Below are 12,155 nucleotides of genomic sequence, written 5' to 3' on the forward strand. Positions count from 1 at the left end.
TAAATATATTATTTGGTATTCTTTGAGATTGGATTTGAGGTTTGGTACCTTACAACTTTGGGGAAAAAAAATTATATGGTCTCTAATTGAGTGCAGTCATAGGTATACTCATTGTATTTCACTGCATAATCATTGCAGATTTTATGCTACTTTTTTCAAAAAGTAGAATAGAATCATGGGAAGCTTTTTAAAAATAATATGTGCTGGTATTACTTAAAATCATTTATTAATAATCTCTATTTGGTGCAAGATTAGGATACACAAAATATTTGTTAATATAAGTTAATATGGTGGTGGCAATTATGCTATAATGTGGTAATTCAAGCTTGTTTATTGTATTTTTCAAATGTTTATTCACCCTTACTAATTTTTGTCTGATTTACTTCATCATTACTAAATTTTCTGCAAACTTAAGGGTATATCAAGTTTTGTAGGGATTCTATACATTTTTACTTTAATAATGCTCAATTTGCATGGTTTAAGTGAATATTTCAACATCATATCTATGTTTAAAACCCATTTATTTAGTCATATCTGTGACTCAACTATTATTTGTTTTGCATGTTTTAAAATTTGTTTTTTGATATTTTTCTCATTGATTTGAAAGCATTAAAAAAACTAATATATTTTTCTGTCATATAAAATGCACATATGTTCCACAGTGTGTAATTTCTATTTTAGTTTGGCCATACTGAGCACATAAAGCATAGAATCAACTTGTCAAATTTCACAACATACCAAATTTGCTGAAATTTTAGTTGGGATAATGTTGCAATATTGTTTCCAATCTATGAACATAGTATATCTTTATATTTTTCATATGTAATGGAAAAAAGAAAGCTATAAAGAAAAAGTAGAAATTAATAGAAAGTAAACATAAAATATGAGAAATTAACTTTTTTAATACCAATTTTTATGAAGCTTTGTCAGAGTATTATCTACACTCCCCAGATAATTTTATGAGGCTATCAAAATTCCCCCATTTGACCCAGCTATCAGGGTCTCTACCCAAAAGACTTAAAAACAGCATACTACAGGGACACAGCCATATCAATGTTTATAGCAGCACAATTCACAATAGCTAAACTGTGGAGCCAACCTAGATGCCCATCAGTGGATGAATGGATTAAAAAAAAGTGGTATATATACACAATGGGAGTTTACTCAGCAACAAAAGAGAATTAAATCATTTGCAGATAAATGGATGGCATTGGAGAAGATAATGCTAAGTGATGTTAGCCAATCCCCAAAAAACAAATGTTGAATGTTTTCTCTGATATAAGGAAGCTGACTCATAATAGGGTAGAGAAGGGGAGCATGGGAGGAATAGATGAATTCTAGGGGGCAGAGGGGTGGGAGGGAACGGGGGGGCAGGGGATTAGCAAGGATGGTAGAATGTGATGGACATCATTATCCAAAGTACATATATAAAGACACGAATTGGTGTGAACATACTTTATATACAACCAGGGATATGAAAAGTTGTGCTATATATGTGTAATAAGAATTGTAATACATTCCACTATCATTATTTTTTAAAAAAATCAATAAAAATTCAGATATCAAAACCTTTCAAGGTTAAAAATTGATAAATCCTTGATAAAACTAATTGTAAATAAAATAGCAAAAAAATCAGAACTAAAAAATTTCCAACTATCATACTTGAAATAGGCTAAGAAACTATGAAGAGCCCTACAAACATTTAAATATAGATGAATTAGCCTTCCAATAAAAACAATGCAGGACTGATTTCTTAACCCTGGAAGTTATCAAACAGTTGTGGAAAAATAATACCAACATTTTTTTCCGTTCTAAGGATTGAACCCAGGGCCTTGTGCATACTAGCCATTTTTTTAAAATTCTTTTGTAGTGGTAGATGGACAGTATGCCTTTGTTTTATTTATTTTTTTGTATGCAGTGCTAAGGATTGAACCATTTCTCACACATGCTAGGCAAGTGTTCTGCCACTGAACCACAGCCCCATCCCCCCAATGCCCTTTTTAAATATAATTTTTGAGATGGTGTCTCCCTGCATTGTCCATAGATGGCTGATTCCATTCCTCAGGATTCAAAGTAAGGCAGGACACCATGGCAGAAGAATGTGGTAGAGCAAAGTGGCTCAGGACATTGCATTGGGAAGCAGAGAGAGACTCCCTTTACCCTTGACAAATATATACCACAAAGGCACACCCCAGATGATGCACCTCACCCTACCTGCCCACAGTTAATCCCTATCAGTGAATTAATGCACTACTTAGGTTAAGATTCTCATAATCTAATAATTTCCCCTCTGAACTTTCTTGCATTATCTCACAATGAGCTTTTGGGGGACACTTCATATCTAAACCGTAACAGAGTATTTTTTATATATGTATATATAAAAACATATGTATATATATATACATATATGTATATATGTGTAAAGAAAATTACAAAGAAAATGTAGAAAATTATATAAATATATAATAAACATATATATTTTATATTATATATATAAATACATATATTCATTCGCTACAAATAATGAGGCTAGCAAAATCCAGATACCAAAACTTTCCAAGGTTAAATTGAAAAAGATGATTCAAAGTCCATTTTCCTTATGCATTTAAGTAAAATATTCTTTAAAATATGGGAAATTTAGATCAATCAAATTTTTTTAAAGTTTTATAAACTAAGTTGGTTTTAGCCCAGGATTGCAGTATTGATCTTATATGAAGAACCAAATAGCTGGATGTGGTGGCAAATGCCAGTAATTCCAGTGACTTTGGAAGCTGATGCAAGTTCAAGGCCAGCCTCAACAACCTAACAAGACCCTCAGCAACTAAGCAAGACCCTGTCTCAAAATAAAAAGTAGAAATAAAACATACTGGGATGTAGCTCAGTGGTAAAGCATTCTGGGTTCAATTCCCAGTGCCAAAGCAAACAAACAAAAACTAGGAAGATAGAAAGGAAGAATCAGTAAACTTACTTATCAAAGGGCTGGGGCTGTAGCTCAGTAGAGGCCCTGGGTTCAAATCACCAGCACTATAAAAATGACAAACCAAAAAGGAAACTTAATGAAGAAATATTGAAACCTTGCACTTGGATATCAGAAGTAAAACCAGGATTTTTGCTTATACTAGCATATTTTATCCAGAAAAAAAAATAGAGTGATTAGAAAGTAACAGATGCAACTGCCATTACCTGCAGATTATTATGTACATAGAAAATTCAAAAGGATCTAAAGATAAACTCTTACAGGGAATAAATGTATATTTATAATCATACAAATCTTAATTGTATTTTTGTTCACCCACCATATAGAGATATAAAATAAAATTATATTAGCTTTCATATACACAAAAATGGCCAGCTAGACTATAAATAAAAGATAATATGCCTTTTGCAGTATAAAAATAAAATAAAGTACTAGAAAGTGCCTTAACTCAAAACCAGCAACACCTAGGTGAGGAAAACTATTTGAAAAACAAGACTCTTTAGACAGATATTTGTCTTGAACAAATATAAACACATGTCAGGTTGTTAAATAGGAAAGCACAGAATAATAAAGATCTCACTTCTATGGTATTTTTCCAATTTAATGTGAGACTGTGGGGGGGGGTATGAATGAACTGGACAAGGTGATTATAAAGCTTACATTAAGAATATGCAAGGGGGTAGTGTTGTAGCTCAGCAGTAGAGCGCTTGTGTAGCATGTTCAATCCTCAGCACCACATAAAAGTAAATAAATAAAATAAAGGTATTGTGTTCAACTACAATTAAAAAATAAATATTAAAAAAAATATGCAAGGAAGAATAGACAAGTTCGTCCTTAAAGAGTTGCAACAGACCCATGATGGTGATGGCCTGAGGCCTGGGGTTGACTACTAACTGGCCCCTGACAGGGAAGAGCGCTGGCAGAGACCCCACTTTGTTCCTCAGCAGGGCTTTTGCTTGGCTGTGTGGGACCCGGGTGGCCACCAGAGGGAGATCTTGATGCTGTCCTGCCTAGGCTGGGCTGACCCCACCCTACCCTCCAGGTGCTGGTCCAAGGCAGCTGCTGCCTTCCCTAGCTCCTTATTCTGCTATTGGTGTCTCTTGATCATGGACTGAGGACTGGGACTGGGACTAGGTCCCTCTCATTTTGTTGCGGTTTGGGTTTAGGAGGCTGAGAAGCTCTCCATTATGGTTATAGAGACTGGGGTAAGGAGAAAGCAGGGAGCCCTCATGTCCACCTGGACACCAGGACCACACTGGACACTTGAAGAGACCAGCTCTGATTGGCTGCAGAATTAATGCTTCAAGCTCCAGTTCCATCCAGAGGGTTTTGGGAGAATTTAAGGAGCCTGTTGGCTCTGGTCTTATCACTCGCTTCTCATCCATCCTAGTGTCAATTCCATCTTAACAATTTTATTTATTGAAGTGTTTGTTCAGTAAGGGGACTGGTGAGGGGGCTCACTACTTCCTGCCTACTAGTCACTATGCTCACACTAATGTTTACAGCACCTAGGTTTAGTGTAGCATCCAGGGCCTCGCCACTCCCGACTGATGGTGAACTAACAGTATCCATAGGCCTCAGGACCGTTCAGGGTTGAAGGTTACACTCTCCTCACCAGCCGCTTTTTTTCCCTCCCTCCTGCACTTACTCACCACCTTGAAACCAACAGTCTCGTTTCTGGTTGGGTTTTCTGAAATAGGAGGCAGAATCACTCTTCAGCAGAGGCCCCTTGCAAGAGAGGGGCATTAGGGACACAGTCTCCATGAGACTGGAAAAAGCTGCAGTTAACCAAGTTGCCTTTTGCACTGTAGCTGAGTAGAGGGACTAGGTTGAAGGGCAGGAATGCCCCCTCTGGGTTGATCATGTGCTGTTCTCATCTTTGGACCCATTTGGGAAGGGAGTGCAGGAAAGGGGCCAGACCAGAGTGCCAGGAGGGCTCAGGCCTGGCCCTTAATAGTGGCTCAAGTAGTGACCACTACTAAGTGCTGAGAGCCATAGCCAAGTAGGAATGACACATGGCGATTTCTTTGTCAGCCTACCCAATGTTGCTTAGTGGGAGGACTCTCCATTGTGGAAATGGGCTTGCCTTGGACCCAGGTCATTTGCAGTGACATTGCATGAATGTTTGAGAAAGGTGACCCTGCTCAATGACCAGGGTAGATCCGGGTTTAGGGAGGATCCTGCTGGATTAGGGTGGGTCCAGGTTTAGGGTGTATCCTGCTGGGAATAGGGAGTATCCTGCTGCCTTAGGCGCCTGCTCCTTGGGTTTAGGGCGGTTCCGGGTTTAAGGTGGACCCTGCTGGGAATAGGGCGTATCCTGCTGCCTCGGGCACCGCCTGCTCCTTGAGTTCCCATTGAGTTCTTGTGGGATTCAGAGAGTAATTGAGATGCAGAGCCCAGTGGAGGTGTGGATTTTCCCCAGAACGTGCGTGTAGAGTGCTGGTGAGAGTTCGGGAATAAAGAATTGCTGTTTGAATCTTCATGGCTGTGAGTGGCTTGTGATTTTGTGCCCAGCCAGACTGCAGCAACTAAGGGATGTATTAACCCAAATAATACAAAGCTGGGGGAGCCTGTCTTCACTGGGACCCTCACCTGTGACACCAAGTCCCAACCTAATCTTAGATTCCAGGCAGTATTCTTCCCCTACGCCATCCTATGACCAAAGGCCCCTGCCAGATGTGGGCCAAAGCAGGTGTGTGAAAGCAATGTGGCAACCCACAGACTGCAGTGTGCTTATCCAGCTCACCCACCTTCTCTTAGCTCAAACCCATCCCTCGCACAGCCTTGCACAAACCACATTGCCTGGTGGGGCCCAGTGTACTTAAATAAAATCGTTCCAATACACATGTTAAAAAAGGGGGCAGGGGCTAGGCTAGTTGGGTCTGTGTGATTCGCTGGGGCCCACGGCAGCCTGCGAGCTAGGTGCAGTGGCTGCAGAGGGTCTATGGTGGTGGACTCTCATCAGCCTGTCAACGGAGTCCCGAGCAAAGGCAATGGCCTTGTAAGCCGTCTTTCTCTAGAGTTATATAAGAATATCCTGGAGTCCATCATGAATGGACAGTTGGACCTAAGAGGGAAGATAATTATCAAAGCTCAACTTAGGGAGGATATTCGAAGAATTCCCATTCATAATGAAGATATTACTTATGAAGATATGATGAATTAGTGCTAATGATGCATCAAGTTTTCAGAAGAAAACTTCTAAGTAATGATGAAGTTACAATAAAGTATAAAGATGAAAATGGAGATCTTATAACAATTTTTGATAGTTCTGACTTTCCTTTGCTATTCAGTGTAGTAGGATACTGAAACTGACATTATTTGTTAATGGCCAACCAAGACTCCTTGAATCAAGTCAGGTGAAATTTCTCCGTCAAGAACTGATAGAACTTAGGAATAAAGTTAACCATTTATTGGATAGTTTGGAACCACCTGGAGAACCAGGATCTTCCACCAATATTCCTGAAAATGATACTGTGGATGGTAGGGAAGAAAAGCCTGCTGCTTCTGATTCTTTTGGAAAACAGTCTACTCAGGTTGTGGCAGCAAGTATGTCAGCTTTTGATCCTTTGAAAAACCAAGATGAAATCAATAAAAATGTAATGTCAGCATTTGATTTAACAGATGATCAGATTTCAGGGCCACCCAGTGCTCCTACAGATGACCGTTCAGGAAGGCCCCACAGCATTGCTTCCTCCTCTTCAGCAGCTCACCCACCAGGAGTTCGGCTACAACAGCCTCCATATACAGGAGCCCAAACACAAGCAGGTCAGATTGAAGGTCAGATGTGCCAACAGTACCAGCAGCAAGCCCGCTATGGTGCCCAACAGCCTCAAGCTCCACCTCAGCCACCTCAGAAGTATGGTATGCAGTATTCAGCTAGCTATAGTCAGTAGACTGGACCCCACAACCTCAGCAGTTCCAGGGATATGGCTAGCAACCAACTTCCCAGGCACCAGCTCCTACATTTTCTGGTCAGCCTCAGCAACTGACTGCTCAACCACCACAGCAGTACCAGGTGAGCCATTATCCTACCCAAATGTCTCAGCCTACTAATTATACCGTGGCCCCTGCCTCTCAGCCTGGAATGGCTCCAAACCAACCTAGGGCTTATCAACCAAGACCAAGTTTTACTACACCTTCTGGAAGTACCATGGCCCCTCCTCCAAGTGGGCCTGACCCTTATGCACATAATTTTGGTCAGGGCTATACCCAACCTGGATCTGGGTATCCATAAGGAGGCCAGCTGCACTGATGAATGTAGCTGCTAGCTATTACCTCGTAAAAGGCTCCAATATTATATTTTAATTTGTATTGAAGTTAATAAATTCAAAAGGCAGAGCATTTTTTATATCATTGTTGCTGTTAATTGAAAGTATAATTTTCGAGAACAAAAGACCAAAATGAAAGTTGTTTTTCTTCCTCCCCTGCTTAAAAGTGTAGCAACTTTCTAGTTATTTTGGAACACTACATTTACATGTGTGTAAAGTGATTGGCTTTCTAGCTTCCCTTGTCCCCAGGATATTAAATGCTTGGTTGAGGTTTAGCCATCTTACTTGGCTTTCAACTGTTAACATGATGTGCTAAAGTAGAGAAGATGACTAGATATTATGTATAAAATGTAACATTAATAGGTTAATAAAAGTGATTGAATCAAAAAAAGTTGCAACAGAGAGATTAGATGATTAGACTAGTCTGATTTGATAAAGAAATATACTAAACATTTCATATTGAAAGAGCATGGTACATTAATAAACAGAGGTGACAGACTAGAAAGATAAGAGAGTATTCATTAGGGAAATTGATTGTCACAATTATAAAGAATGAGATGTTATATGATAGGCAGTGTAAGCTGGAGAGCTAGGGATGCAATATGGCTTACTTCAAGGCAAAAAGCCTCAGAACTAATGAAGACAAAGGTGTAATTCTAAGTTCTAGGTTGAAAGTCAGTAAACTGGGAGGGATTGGGGAGCCCTGCTCATGCAAATCCTTGAGTCTAAAGGATAGGCATCCTGGAATTCTGATATCCAAGGGCATGAGAAAGGTATTCCGGTTCTAGGAGAGTATATTTATCTGTCCTTTTCCTATTTATTCTATCCAGTCTCTCTGCTCATATTGTAAGGGTCCGGCGAAGCGTCGGAGGGAGAGACCACAAGAGACTGGCTTCATGCAATTGGCAGAAGGGGTTTTATTGATTCAGCATGCTGAGGCTCCAGGCTCACTCAGGAAGATAGAGCAGCCCAGAGCCCAGAGCAGAGGTCTGGCAGAGCTTAAGTACACTTTTTGGAGAGGGTGGGGGGCTTTGCATACATCAGAACAAATCATCATGAGGCACGGGAAAATTGAACAACAACTCTGAGTCATGATTAGTACATTCATTGGTGGGAACAGATTGGACGGGGGTGATTGATTACTTCTAAGCGGGGTGAACATTTAAACTGATTGGTTTTGGGGCCCAGGGTGCCTACGTGCCATTCTACACAGAGTCCCAAGTTATTAGAAAACCAGAGAAGTCAGTGAGAATATTTACTGGGCAGTTCGGGTATTGTCCTAACAGCTACAGGGATTACAGGTTTTGGGGGTAGCAGGGGAACTTTAACAATACTTGGTCTTTTACTTTTTAACCCAAGCCCTGCAGTTTAGAAACTTCACAATGTCCGGTCTTTTACACTTTAACTCAGGCTCTGCGGCTTAGAATCAGCTTAAAAATTTCACCTTTACAATATTGGGAGAGGTTGGATCTTTCTCAATCAGCAGAGACTTAAATGTCAATTACTTCTGGAAGCCTTTCACAGATACTCCCAGAAAACAAAACAAAAGCCTTATCAACTACCCTAATTACCTAAGTTACCCTCTATGATATCCATAAAGAGTCTATCCTTTGTCAACTCCACATAATACACATCTCCTTAAACCATACTTAATCTCTAAATAGAGCCAATAACTACATCATAGTTCCCCCTAACATGATATGACTATCTTGTTACAAGTAAAACTGCACTAATCCCCTCTCCATAAAGGAGGTAAAGTTCTTGAGTAATGTTTATACTTCTCTTAATATTCCCTAACTTTAATACTATGATGTAAAATTAACAATACTTAAATACTGACATAAAGTTAGTGTATCTTATGTTATCTTACGTTACTTGATAAAATGATTAGAGGAGATTAAAACATATATACATATGCAAATATATGCTTAAGAATTTATTAGGCTTTTTATCTACTTCTGCTTTGAAGAAAAGCATGATTATCTTGCTGACATTGTGGATTTACATAAGCAAGACTACTCACATTGTTGCGTTGTTCCTGCTGTCTATAACTGAAATTATACCCACTTTGTCTTTGGTGGTTAAGTGGCCCAATTATTTCCATTGCTTTTAAGTTTTACAATTGAGTGATAGAAGGTCTAGCAACCATGTAGTTCTTCAAGGATGCAAGGGATTACTTCACAAACCTATTTCTCAAAGAAAGGTCCACCTTCTGGATCCTTCTAGTGTTGATGAGTAGGTTTGAAGTAGCAAATCCACTCTAGCATTCCAATCTATCTGTCTTTGAAGCTCTTCCTCTGTGTTAAACCAAGAAATATTGGACATCTCTAATTCATTCACAGTGGGTCATGTTTTGATAAATGTTTCATTCAATCAAACAAACAGCCCTTTCTAACTCCCTGGGATACAACATTAAATGCAGAATCTCTGCTTAAATCTGTTTAGTGGATGCAGATATATAAATTTGGCCTGATCCAACTTTATTTTCCTTCCACCCTTATCCTACATTCTTACCTTCCATTCCCACACCCGTTCCATAGATTTATGCTTGTAAACAAGAATTTGAATTATTGTTTCTGGAGTGTAGCAGTCTTCCTCCCCAGTCACACTTTGCATCTCACCTTTAGGGACTTGCTGGGATATGAATCTAGTTATGGGTTTAGAAGCAAAGAAGGTTGTGGGAGCAGAGATATTGAGAAAAATGAGCATTGTCTTGCTTGACAACTGCCTTAGGAGAGGTCATTATAATTTCCTTAGGCAATGTAGGGTTAATCTCTTCAGGCAGAGGTGAAAAGGTGTTATCACTATGAGAGGAGATGCCATTGCCCCTGGGATTTGGCACTCTACTTCTGTTGACAACAAAGGACTCATCAAATTTGTGATTTTAACATGCCCAGCTACAACAGGGTCTTTCCTCATGTTCACATCCCAAATTACAGGATACCATCCCTTCCCAACCAATGCCTTCACCTTAATAGTATATACTCTGTGCCTCTGGGAGTTCAACCCGGCTCATAATAAGAAAATGCAAATTAAAGCTCCACTGGGATACCATTTCTCACCTATCAGAATGGTAAATTGCAAAAATCTAAAAATACATTCTGTTGGTGAAGCTGTGAAGAAATTGATACTCCCAGTCTCATAACGAGGGATTATATAACCTCCATTCTTATAGAGGAATATTGGAGAAAATCAGGAGAAATTCTGGATGTTTTTCCCAGGAATCCTATGTCTAGGAATCTATCCCCAAAACACATTGGAATGTATATGAAATAATATATGTACAACATTATTTATTGTAGCACTATTTATGACAGATAGTAGACCACCTGAATGTCCATCAATAAGGACAAATGACTGTGAACAACTGTGATTGTACAGAAGTTGGTGACGAAATCCTGCTGAAAAGATTTATTTCAAGTGACCCAAAACCACAATATTTTAACTTCACATCCTTCACAAGATACATGTGCACAACTAAAAGAACTTTAAAATAATATTAAAAGGTAGCATAATTTTAGGATTAACAGTATTGTTTTAAAAGAAATTTATGTGACTATATAGTATAATGAAACAAATTATTATCAGAAACCAAAATCTCTCACATAAGTAAGAAGTTAAAAATCCTATAGACCTAAATCTGAGTTGAAAATATTAGTATAAACACCTGCCTTATATCTCTCATTTTATAGAAGTATATGAATAACATAAAGCTGTGAACACCAGAGCAATGACTGTGCAGTAAAATTAAACATCTTTGCAATACAAATTGTCATTTGCCATCAAAAAAGAAGAACCAGAAACTTTAGATGATTACAGGGCTGGGACAAAAACTGTAAAATCAAACAAACAAAAACAAAAACAGAAATCCTGGGGCTTCTTTATGTTCCAGAAAGCAAGTAAGCTATTAGAGACTAACAGGACTATGCCAAAAGGACTTTGGATGCCAGGCAGAGTGGCACATGCCTGTATTGCCATTGAGGCAGGAGGATCGAAGTTCAAGGCCAGCTTTAGCAATATAGCGAGACCCTAAGCAACTTAATCATACCCTGTCTCAAAATAAAAAATAAAAAAGTTTGGGAATGTAGCTCAGTGGTAAAGCACCCCTGGGTTCAAGCCCCAGAACAACAACGACAAAAAAAAGATATCAGAGCCAACCTGAGGCCTAAGAAGAACAACTGATTCACAGAAAGTAAAACAGCTCTTGATATAACTTTATCTATGTCTATATTCAAGATTTTATTATAACACTTAAGAATTTTAAAATAAAAGCATTTTAACACCCCCCACACACACACCCAGTTACCATTAGAAATTACAAGGGTACCAACACTTTACTATTAAAACTGACAACAAAATGAATCACACATTACACTTGCCTTTCTTGTGTGAATTGTTTTTCAGGCTAACTATGTAGATGATGAAAGAAAATTCTTCTTCACAGGAAAAAACAGAGAAGAAATGCAAAAAACAAACAACAACAACAAAATTTTATAATTCACTATAAAATAATGGAACTGGGAAATGGTCAATCCTGAAAACACAACAACAAAAATAAAGATTTTAGGTAAAAGATTCGCAGAGGACTTCATAATGGAGGGATCAGCTGAATAATCTCTAAAAGATCAATCTTAGCATTATCAAACATGGGACAACCCTCTGATGTGATGTGACAGTACCCATGTGAAGTTCACAGTACCTGTGACATGTTCTTCCCCAAAAAGTTAAGCTAGTTTCTCAGTCCATTTTGGGTTGCTATAAAAATAAAAACACAGAGACTGCTGATTTATAAAGAAAAGAGATTAATTTGGCTCATAATTCTGGCAGCTGGAAGGCCCAAATAGCATGGTGCCAATATCTGGAGCAAGCCCTCTAAGTCACAACATAACAAATGGCATCACATGGCA

The 12,155-nt window shown here is 38.7% G+C and overlaps 1 pseudogene; it reads left to right on the forward strand.

Moving 5' to 3' along the window:
• Window positions 1–6,026: 6,026 nt before the first annotated feature.
• On the forward strand, window positions 6,027–7,214 carry LOC143641966 (protein TFG pseudogene; annotated as a pseudogene).
• Window positions 7,215–12,155: the final 4,941 nt, after the last annotated feature.

This window comes from Callospermophilus lateralis, chromosome 1, assembly GCF_048772815.1.
Source record: "Callospermophilus lateralis isolate mCalLat2 chromosome 1, mCalLat2.hap1, whole genome shotgun sequence".
NCBI lineage: Eukaryota > Metazoa > Chordata > Mammalia > Rodentia > Sciuridae > Callospermophilus > Callospermophilus lateralis.